This window comes from Cajanus cajan, chromosome 2 (genome assembly GCF_000230855.2).
Source record: "Cajanus cajan strain Asha chromosome 2, NIPB_CcT2T_4, whole genome shotgun sequence".
NCBI lineage: Eukaryota > Viridiplantae > Streptophyta > Magnoliopsida > Fabales > Fabaceae > Cajanus > Cajanus cajan.
The window spans coordinates 45170693-45182710 of NC_138518.1; the positions used below are offsets into that span (position 1 = coordinate 45170693).

Sequence of the window (12018 nt, forward strand, 5' to 3'; positions counted from 1 at the left end):
ACAGATATCAAATAAATAAACATTTTTTCTTAATCTATATTTTTATTTTATTAGAATACAATTTTTATTTTTTAAAATATATTATTTTTTTAGATAAAAAATTATGTATATGTCAAATAGTAGTGGGGCCAAGTGCCCACTATTCCAAACGTGCACCCGTCCCTGTATATATATATATATATATACACACACACATATATATATATATATATAATATAGGGGTTATAATTATACCGGTGTAACTTTTACTAGGTATTATGCCGCTCAATAACTTTATATTAAATGTGAATTTTGTAAATCTAACCGTTAAATTAAAAATTCATATCACTTTATAAGTGTATATCAAATTTTGTTAAAATTGAACAACAACTGGAAGGTAATCAAAGTGTTTATATTTTAGTGTATTTTGAAATGAATATGTTACATCAATTTTGTTTTATAAAAATGAAGTATCAAATCATCTTGGATTAATATAAAGTTTTGTATATATAATCTATGAGAGATATGAACTTTCAATCTAACAGTTGGATTTACCAAATTCACATTTAATATAAAATTATTGAGCGGTGTAATATTTAGTAAAAGTCACATTTAATATATATATATATATATATATATATATATATATATATATGAGGGGGATTCTAATTACATTGGTGTAAATTTTACTAAGTGTTACACCGCTCAATAAATTTATATTAAATGTGAATTTTGTAAATTCAATTGTTAAATTGAAAATCTTTTACTCTTAAATCATATATACAAAATGTTATTTTAATTGAAGATGATTTCTTATAAAACAAAATTAAATCTGTCGAAAAATTTATATTTTCGATGAGAAAATTTTTGTAGGAAAAGCTATATTATTGATGGAATATTTCAGAAAAATTTATATTTGTCGAAAATGTAAGAACTGGTTTTAAATTTGATATGAAAATATTATGATATAATTAGATAAGATTTTAAGTTAGTATTTTATTAATGGTTGATAATTAAAAAAAAAAGGATAAATATATTTTTTGAATTTTATATGTTTGATTTAAGATAACTTACAAAATAACTCTTGGTAAAGTTATTCCGCTCAATAACCCATGATGTGTGTTGAATTTCATCGATCTAATTAGTTGTTAATTTAAAAGTTATTAAATTTTACTAATAATTAATATAAAAAAATTAATTAGTTTTGGAATAAATTATTTACTAATTAACAATATAATTGAGTCATTAATTATTTTAAATTATTTAACTAAAATCTTATTGACAATTTACTATATGATCTTAATATTTTTGTATAACTAATATCTAGTTTTAAATTTGATATGAGAATATTATATATAATTAGATAAGATTTTAAGTTAGTATTTTATTAATAGTTGATAATTAGAAAATAAATTAAGGATAAATACATTTTTTTAAATTTTATATGTTTGATTTAAGGTAAATAAATATATTAAATTAATTAATAGTTTATTTAAAATATTAAAATTTATTTTATAAGTATGTAATAAATAAATATTTATAATTTTATAAATTATATTATCATTATAAATTATAAAATTAAATAATTTAAATTATAATTTTAAATAGAAATAAGTAGATGTTAATTATAAAAGTAAATACATATAAATAAAGAATAACTAAATATATTATTATTATTATTATTATTATTATTTGTAATATAAAATTATTATATATTATTATTATAGTACAAATATGAGATTGTATATTTGAGGATGATTTAAATTAATTTATACTGACAACATACATATACATTTTGGTAGCTTACTCATCAGAACTTCACAGTTAAGCGTGCTTGACCTGGAGTAGTACAAGGATGGGTGACCTTCTGGGAAATTTTCCAGAAATTGCACAAGTAAGGATAAAACACGCTAAACAGTGACATATCGTGAAATAGAACCCTTGAGAGGCCAAATACGAGGATTGTTACATTAATAAATTTATTAAAATTAAAAAAATTATAATTTTCGACGGGTAAAAAAAGGGTCGTAATATTAATTTAGAGACAATTGGTGCGACAGTTGATGAAAGGGTCGCAATGTTAATATAGAGGCAGTTAGTGCGTCGGGAGCTTCAGGGGTCGCGATTCCAATTTTGCAACGGTTTGTGCAACGGTTCTGATAACTGTCGCAAAATTGCCTTGTGACGGACAATTCTGCGATGGTTCCCAAACTGTCGCAATGTTGTCTTTGTGGCAGTTCTAACCGTCACAATGTAGGCCATATAACCGTCGCAAAATTGTCATTTTCTTGTAGTTGCATGTTTAAATTAAAGAAAAATTGTAACAAATGTAAAAATGTAACAAATAACCAACCTACACCAAATGGAGAGACATTGAAAAAAGAAACACTAGTAGAAAATTAGGATACTACGACACCATTTTACTCGGACATACAAACACCCGACGTAATAAAAATGCGGTGGCATGGTTCGTAATTTTAGTTAAATTATTTACGACGGACCTCCTAGTGTCCAACGTAAATTTTAACATCTACGTCGGCTATGCATTGTGTATGACGTAAATAATCCACATCTCCGCCCCTTAAAATAAGCTTTACACTAGCTGGAGATTTGGAGATTTCAAAAATTTCCTTCTCCCGCGCGTTGTGTAAATCCCTCCGCCTCCTACTCCTTCGATCCATCCTTCCTTCTTTGGAGATTAATTTGGAGATTTCAAAATTTTTTTGACATTTCAGTCTCCATTCATATGGCAAATGGGTGAGGAAGCAAAACAGAAGAACAGAGAAGAGAACAACCAGTGAAACTTTTTTTCTTGCTTCCTTCCTTCCTTCTTGTTGACATTGTGATTTCCTAGTGAAACTTTTTTTCTTTCTGATGGTGTTATACTAAATGTGTATTTTGTACTTATTATGTGTGTTCCTTTTTATATTTTGAGTAGGAATAACCAGTGGCTGAAGCAAGCCTGAGGAGAATAGAGAAAAGAAGCCAGAGGAAAAATTAGAAGAAAAGCCAAGTCCGAATTGCAGAACGGGCCGTTCTCCACGCAAAACGGGTCGTTCTGCTTGGACAACGGGTCGTTCTCCAACCAGAATGGCCCGTTCTGCTTGTAGTCGTTTTTCTTTCTTTTTTTTTTTTAATTTTTTTAATTTTTTTACAACTTTTTACGTCGGACTTGGCATGTCCGACGTAAATTTATGTTGGTTTTTACAACCGATGTAAATTTACGTCTCCTGCTTCTACATCAGAGGTTTTTCCGACGTAAAACCCCAAAAATAACCGACGTAGAATGTATATTCTAAACTAGTGAAACAAATAATTATAGAGAATGTAACAAATGTGTTGCTATCAAAATAGGTAATAAAAATCTGAATCAATTATCATTCTATCTACGAATATAAAATTTCTTTATTCCTTGATTTAATGGAATCGCAATATAAATTTGTGATAAAGAATGTAATTCTTAATATTACAAAATGAAATTTCATACATTTATTACAGTGATACATTCAAGTTGTGTGAAAATTGTTTCTTCTAGCCATATGTTAGAGAACTTATAATGAAGGTCAAACAATACCTCTTTTTAATATAGACAAGATTGTAGTATCTACAAATATGATTTCAATACGGGGAGGAGGTTGTGAATGACAATGAAGAGGATGTTGATGCAAGAGACAATGTTGAGACAGGTGAGCTCGAGAGGGAAGAGGTTGATGTCAATGGAGGTGAAGGCAGTGGAGGAGAATGGAGGCGTTGCAATCCTTGAGAAGGAAGAAGTAGTTGTGAAAGGAAGGGGCAGAGAAAGACAATATTGAAAGGATTGACTTCATTGTGGAGAGTGAGAAACTCATAAACGAAAAGGAAAAAAAAAAGAGAAAAAGGGAGGAGGAGGTAGAGAGAGCTGATGACATTGACAAGATTGATGTCATTGTGAAGAGTGAGAAACTCAAACATGAAAAGAGAGAGAGAGGAGAAGGAGGAGGAGTGATATTATAGAGAGTGAGACTTTTAGGTTTTATGACTTTTAGTTTCTATAGATAGAGATATAGTAGAATAAGGAAAATATTACAAAATGACACACAAGCTTTTTCGTTGACATGACAGCACATAAGATTCATTTTAAAGTGATGTGTCGATGAGTGTAGCTCAATTTTTATATTATAAATAGAGAAATTATAAATGACGAAAAAAAAAAAGAAGGGAAGAAGAGATAGAGAGCCGACGACAATGACGGGATTGATGTCAATATGGAGAGTGAAAAACTCAAACACGAAAAGAGAGAGGAGGATGAGGAGTGATATTGCAGAGAGTAAAACTTTTAGATTTTATGACTTTTAGTTTTTATAGAAATATAGTAGAATAAGGAAAAGATTACAAAATGACACGTAATAGAAGTATAGAAGTATAGAAGTCACCTTGGGAAAGTGGTAACAAGAATATGAGCCTTTTAAAAAGCTCAGGTTTTTTGGTGGTGGAGGCAATGCAACCGATCATAGCAGACATGGAATGTCCTACAAAAGTGACACATTTGAGGTCCATCTCACCTATGATGGTGATTAAGTCATCAACATAAGGTTCAAAGGATGTGTACTTGGCATGGTCATAGAGGTTCTTATCTATCACAGTCCCAGAAAAGGGCCAATCAAAGAGAACTAAACTGTAATTTTTAGCTAAAAGAGGAATGATTTTGTCCCATATGGATTGGTCTGCTCCAAAAACATGACACAAAACTATGGTTTCATTGCCTGAGCCTATGATTCTAGCATTTAAAGTTGCTGATAGGCTCTTTTGTGGTGTCACCATGCTTGTAAATATAGTTTAATAAGAAGGAAAGAAAAGAAGAAGAATGAGATATAGCATTTTTGGTGCTGTCTGATCTTAATTTATAGTCCTTTCCTTAAGAAATGGCTGAAAAGTAAATAATTAAATACAAGAGATTGGAATTGTTAGAAACTCGTCTGTCAAGTGCCGTTTAATTAGTTATTGTGCAGCTATCGTTAAATTTAAAAACTAAAACTAAAATGATAGTAGTTTGACTTTGTCATTTTAAACAAATTAAATTAGTAAAAAAATCTTAATGGGGTGGTTCGAGGAAATGTTGTCTTTTGAAAATAAATTTCAATTATTTTTACACAATTTTTTAAAATAGAAAATAAAGTAACATTTATTCAATTAAAAGTAGGAACAAAAATATCTGACAAATGAAATAAACCCTAAACCCTATTAATTAATTTGAGTTTCTACCTTTATGAGGCAGTATATTTACATAATACATAGTTCTATTAATTTTTTCTGTCCATACTGTGGGATAGAAAATGAATAGTTGAAAGAATTACCACATTCATTCCGGGGTGAAGCTGATGTCAAGAAGATGCAGAAGTAAGACAACTTGTTAGTTATCAATCCAAAGGAGATATATAGTTGTAAGTCAAGAGTTCTGCAATACACAAGTTCCAAATTCCACTGCACTGGTGTCGTAACAATGTAAACACTGCCTTCTAAATAAATATAAGACCCTCATATTTGGTCTCTCAAGAGTTCCATTTCACGACACCTCACTTTACAGCGTGCTTTGTTCTTACTCGCACAATTTTTGGAAAACTTCTCAGAAGATCATTCATGCCTATATTACTCTAAGTTAAGCACGTTTAATTGTGGAGTTTTGATAAGATAAGTTACGGAAAAGTATATGCATGTTGTTAGTATAAGAAGTACAAATTAATTCATTTAAGTGATCCTCAACTATACAATCTCATACTTGTACTATCTCTAGATCCCTCTCATTCCGGTGTATCTTGACTGTTATAAAAATATAATAAGTATATTACCAATAATAATTATATTATATTTAATTAATCTTTATTTATATATATACTTACTTTTATAATTAACAATCTTCTTATTTCTATTTAAAATTAATATTATGATACAATTTAAATTATTTATTATAAATTTAAAAGTTTAAATAATAATTTATATGTTTTAAAATATTATTTTTATAATTTATAATGATAATATAATTTATAAAATTATAAATATTATTTATTACATACTTATAAATTAAATTTTAACAATTTTAAATAAATTATCAATTAACTTAATATATTTATTTATCTTAAATCTAAGATATAAAATTAAAAAAATGTATTTATTCTTATTTTTTTTTCATTATCAACCATTAATAAAAATACTAATTTAAAATCTTATCTAATTATATCATAATATTTTCATATCAAATTTAAAATTAGATATTAGTTATACAAAAATATCAAAGATCATATAGTAAATTGTCAATAAGATTCTAGTTAAATAATTTAAAATAATTAATTTTTCAACTATATTGTTTGTAAATAATTTATTCCAAAACTAATCAATTTTTTCTATATTAGTTATTGGTAAAATTTAATAACTTTTAATTTAACAATTAGAACAATGAAATTTAACATATACCATGAGTTATTAAACAGAGTAATTTTTTCAAGAGTTACTTTGTGAGTTATTTGATTCCTCCTCCTCCTCCTCTCTCTCTCTCTCTCTCTCTCTCTCTCTCTCTCTATATATATATATATAGATATTTAAAATTTTATTGATTCTTTTAATATATGATTGTCAATTTTAATCATTTTTATTGTTATCGAACAAAATATTAAACATTTCTAATGAATGCAATTTTTGATAGATTATTAAATATTTTTGACAGATCAAATTTTTGACAAACCATTATCTGTTAAAAACATTCTATCGAAAAATTTTGACTTAAGCATCTGTCAAAACTTTTTCGTCAAAAATTCTTACATTTTTGACAAATATAAATTCATCAAAAATATTTCATCGATAATATAACTTTTTCTACGAATTCTTTTTCATTGGAAACATAAATTTCCGACAGATTTGTATCTCTTAGAAATTACCGACGGATATATCCGTTAGAAATATAAATTTTTCGCTAGATTTGTATTCGTCAAAAATTATCTATTGGAAATATAAATTTTTCAACAGATTTGTATCCATCGGTAATATAATTTTTCCTACGAATTTTTTTTTGTTGAAAATACAATTTTGTTTTATAGATTTTGTAACACCCCAGTTTTTATTTCATTTTTTATTTATTTTAATTGAGGGTTTTTGTAATTTCATAAAAGTATAAGGATGATTTAGTAGTTCAGAACAGGCTGTTCCGGAATTGGAACGGGCCGTTCCAAATTACCAAATTGTATGTGAGTTAATAGCCCAGAATGGGCCGTTCTCAAGTTGGAACGGATCGTTCCAGACTATTAAAAATTGCATTAAACTCGAAGTGGGAACGGGCTTAAAACGGGCTATGGCAGTTGTGAGAAATAAATGCACACCAAAACGGGCCGTTCTGGTTTGGGAACGGGCCATTCTGGGTGTGATTTTTACCCATGATTTTAGGTTCCAGAACGGGCCATTCTAAATTTGGAACGGGCCGTTCTGGCGAAGTCTGAGGCCTATAAATTGAGCTCTCTGCCACTCCCAAAAAGCACACCTCTCATTTTCTGATTTCTTTTCTTCTGCTCTCTCTTCTTTTCTCTCTCCTTTCTGCTTTAGACCGTGGGGAACCCAACGAGGGAGACCAACCAGATCCTGTTCAGCTTCTACATATCCAGGTACGGGGGAAAAAGGGATTATTTGTATGCAAAGTTACATGAGGGAATTGGGTAGAAGAGGAAGCTCGTAGGATTATGAGTAATTTTATAATTATTTCTATTTGAGGAATTAATGATACCACTAGATTCTGTATGTATTGAGGATTATGAATATATGTTTAGAATGATGATTTGGGAGAGAGAACGAAATTATAGAAAATTGCCTGTAGGCTAGGTTTTGGAAAAATTGGATTATTTCTGTTTGAGAAATTGATGATCCCATTAGATTCTGTATGTGTTGAGGATTAAGAATATATATTTAATTTGTAAGAATGATAATCTGAGAGGGAGAACGAAACTGTAGAAAAGTTCTTGTGAGCTAGGTTTTGGGACAATTGGGGGTTTTACCGTTACGTTGAAATTATATAAAATTGGTAACTCCGTTAAGTATTATATTAATTTATGAATGTTATTATATTACTTGATAAAAATTGATGATTTAAATGTGAATTGATGGATGTGTATGAAACCCATTATTTTGGACTTATTTGATGTGTGTATGGTATTGAGCTATGAGATGAGATGTTGTATGGATGTGATTATGATTGTGGTTCCTCACACTAATGACTAGGGATGGCACGGCCCCTGGGTAAGTGATGCTACAGGGAGGGTGTGACCCTGGCATGGAGTGGGATGAGTAAGACAGTTAACACGTATTACTTATGTCAAATATGGCAGTCCTGGCATAGGGTTAATTGTAATAGATTGTGTGGATTGTGATGTGATTGTGGTTCCTCACATCAATGACCAGGGATGGCACGACCCCTGGTTAAGTGATGCTACAGGGAGGGCGTGACCCTGACATGGTGTGGGATGAGTGAGGCAATTAACCCGTATCACTTATGTCAGTTGTGGTGTGGCCTTGGCATAGTGTTAATTGTAAGATTGTGTGAATTATGAATGTGAAAATGATAATGTTAATTGCAAGATTTGAGATAAATGGGTGTGATTGCGAATTATGAAGTGAAAATGATACATGATTGATAGAGTTATGATATATAGAAATGCTTGTAAATATTTCATTATGTAATGAGATTACATTGTTATGTGTTTGTATGTGCTTTACATATGGATGTTTTATTTTCTTACCGTACAAATTGTGGATGTTTTAGGTGAGGAAGATCTAGCTACGAGTGGCATCTAGAATGCCAACGGTTGAATTGTGGGGATGCTTTGATATTGTGACGTCGGGGCAGAGGATTTTTAAAACATAGGTTTTATATGGATTTGGAAATGTAAATGTTATTTTTGAAAATAATTTGTAAACTCTTGCATTTTATTTTTATTATTGTGGTTATTGAATAATAATTTTGAAGATTCTCATGTGAACCCTTTTACCGAAATTGAAAAAATTATTTGTAAGTTTTCATTATATGTGTTGGGGTAGTAAGGGTGTCACATTTAGTGGTATCAGAGCAGGTCGATCCAATCGGCCGTGAGTTATGAGTCTACTATGCTTGTTTGGTAGATAATTGATGGAATAAATTGATTGTGGAATTTGTTGATGTGTTAGTGCAGTGATTGATTAAGTTTGTTGTTTACTTATAGTATAATTGTTAACTTTTCTGGAGATCAGAAAAGTAATGGCAGGAGGTAGGAACGATCGTGCAATCGCTGATGCTCTACAAGCAATGGCTCAGGCTCTTGGTAATTTGAACCAACGACCAGAGATAGATTAGTTAGAGAGATTCCAGGGAAATAATCTGCCAAGTTTCCGTGGGGGTTATAATCCTGATGGAGTTGCTGACTGGATTTTTAAAGTTGAAAAGATATTCCAAGCTATGGGATGTCCTTTGATACAGAAGGTGACTTTGGCTGCCTTCATGCTTTCCGGAGAGGCTGGCATTTGGTGGCAAGGTGTTTTGCAAAGAATGATAGCTGCAGGTACTCAAGTGAACTGGGAGAATTTCAAGCAACTATTCTTGGAGAAATACTTTCCCCGAGATGTGAGACATAAGAAGCAGGTAGAATTCCTTGAGTTGAAGCAGGGAGAAAATTTTGTGGCTGAGTATGTGACTAAGTTTGAAGACTTGGTTAGATTTTGTCTTATGTATGATGGTGTGGGCAATGAAGAGGAAAAATGGGTGAAGTTTGTGAGTGGTCTTCGAGCTGAGATTAAACAAGTTTTCAATTATCAAGGGATCACTCACTATCATGAATTGGTTAACAAGTGCCGAGTATATGATGAGGACAGTCGTGCTAGGGTAACTCATTATAAGAGTGGAGGTCCCATGAAGAATAATAAGTTTGGTTCATCTAGTAAGGGTAAGCCTTACACCAAGTCTGTTGGAGATTCGAATTCTAAAGTGAATAACCAAGGTTCTTTGCAACAAAGGAGTCAAGCTCCAATGACTAGCCAAACTTCTAGAGGGGGAAGTATTGGTTCTGTTCCACACAACAATTACTTCAAATGTGGGCAGCCAGGTCATAGGGCAGTTGAGTGTCGGACTCAAAGAGTTATAATATGCTTCAAATGTCAAGCGAAGGGACACAAAGCTAGTGAATGCCCCCAGAATAGGAAAGAAACAACAGATGTTGGAGGAAGCGCTAGCAAACCTAGAGCGACAGGAAGGGTGTTTGCCTTGAGTGGTGCTGAAGCTACTCAATCCGAAGACTTAATCCAGGGTATGTGTTTCATCAATGGAACTCCTCTAATTGTTTTGTATGATTCTGATGCGACTCACTCTTTCATATCACATGCATGTGTGTCTAAATTAAAATTACTTGTTTCTTCCTTGTCTTTTAAATTAATAGTAGAGACACCAACTAGTGGTTCAATATCTACTTCTGATGTCTGTTTAAAGTGTCCTTTGATTATTGATGGTAGAGATTTCATGGTTGACTTAATTTTTTTCCTCTAAGTCAGCTAGATGTTATTCTGGGTATGGACTGGTTATCTTCTAATCATGTCCTTTTGAATTGTGCTGATAAATCTATTGTTTTTGGTGAGCCTGTTGAAAAAGTGAGTAAGGATTATTTGACTGCCAACCAAGTTAAGGTATCTTTACGAGAAGATGCCCAAGTGTACATGTTGTTAGCTTCTTTGAATTCTGAGACTGTGACTTTTCGAATGTCTTCTCTGATGATATGTCTAGCTTACCACCTACAAGAGAAGTAGAGTTTTCCATAAACTTAGTACCAGGAACATGACCTATTTCTATTGCACCTTATAGGATGTCATTCGTAGAGTTAGTGGAGCTTAAGAAACAAATAGAAGACTTGTTAGAGAAGGGGTTTGTGAGGCCTAGTGTATCACCTTGGGGAGAGAGAACGAAATTATAAAAAAATGTCTGCAGGCTAGGTTTTGGAAAAATTAGATTATTTCTGTTTGAGAAATTGATGATCCCATTAGATTCTGTATGTGTTGAGGATTAAGAATATATATTTAATTTGTAAGAATGATAATCTGAGAGGGAGAACGAAACTGTAGAAAAGTTCTTGTGAGCTAGGTTTTGGAACAATTGGGGGTTTTACCGTTACGTTGAAATTATATTAAATTGGTAATTCTGTTGAGTATTATATTAATTTATGAATGTTATTATATTACTTGATAAAAATTGATGATTTAAATGTGAATTGATGGATGTGTATGAAACCCATTATTTTGGACTTATTTGATGTGTGTATGGTATTGAGCTATGAGATGAGATGTTGTATGGATGTGATTATGATTGTGGTTCCTCACACTAATGACTAGGGATGGCACGGCCCCTGGGTAAGTGATGCTACAGGGAGGGCATGGTGTGGGATGAGTAAGACAGTTAACACGTATCACTTATGTCAAATATGACAGTTCTGGCATAGGGTTAATTGTAATAGATTGTGTGGATTGTGATGTGATTGTGGTTCCTCACATCAATGATCAGGGATGGCACAGCCCCTGGTTAAGTGATGTTATAGGGAGGGCGTGACCCTGACATGGTGTGGGATGAGTGAGACAATTAACCCGTATCACTTATGTCAGTTGTGGCGTGGCCTTGACATAGTGTTAATTGTAAGATTGTGTGAATTATGAATGTGAAAATAATAATGTTAATTGCAAGATTTGAGATAAATGGGTGTGATTGCGAATTATGAAGTGAAAATGATGCATGATTGATAGAGTTATGATATATAGAAATGCTTGTAAATATTTCATTATGTAATGAGATTACATTGTTATGTGTTTGTATGTGCTTTACATATGAATGTTTTCTTTTCTTATCGTACAAATTGTGGATGTTTTAGGTGAGGAAGATCTAGCTACGAGTGACATCTAGAATGCCAACGGTTGAATTGTAAGCATGCTATGATATTGTGACATCGAGGCATAGGATTTTTAGAACATAGGTTTTATATGGATTTGGAAATGTAAATGTTTTTTTTGAAAATAATT

The 12018-nt window shown here is 31.4% G+C and overlaps 1 pseudogene; it reads right to left on the minus strand.

The window, feature by feature from the left end:
• Nucleotides 1-4347: 4347 nt before the first annotated feature.
• LOC109804932 (putative strigolactone esterase DAD2 pseudogene) lies at nt 4348-4779 on the minus strand (annotated as a pseudogene).
• Between the last annotated feature and the right edge of the window lie 7239 nt (nt 4780-12018).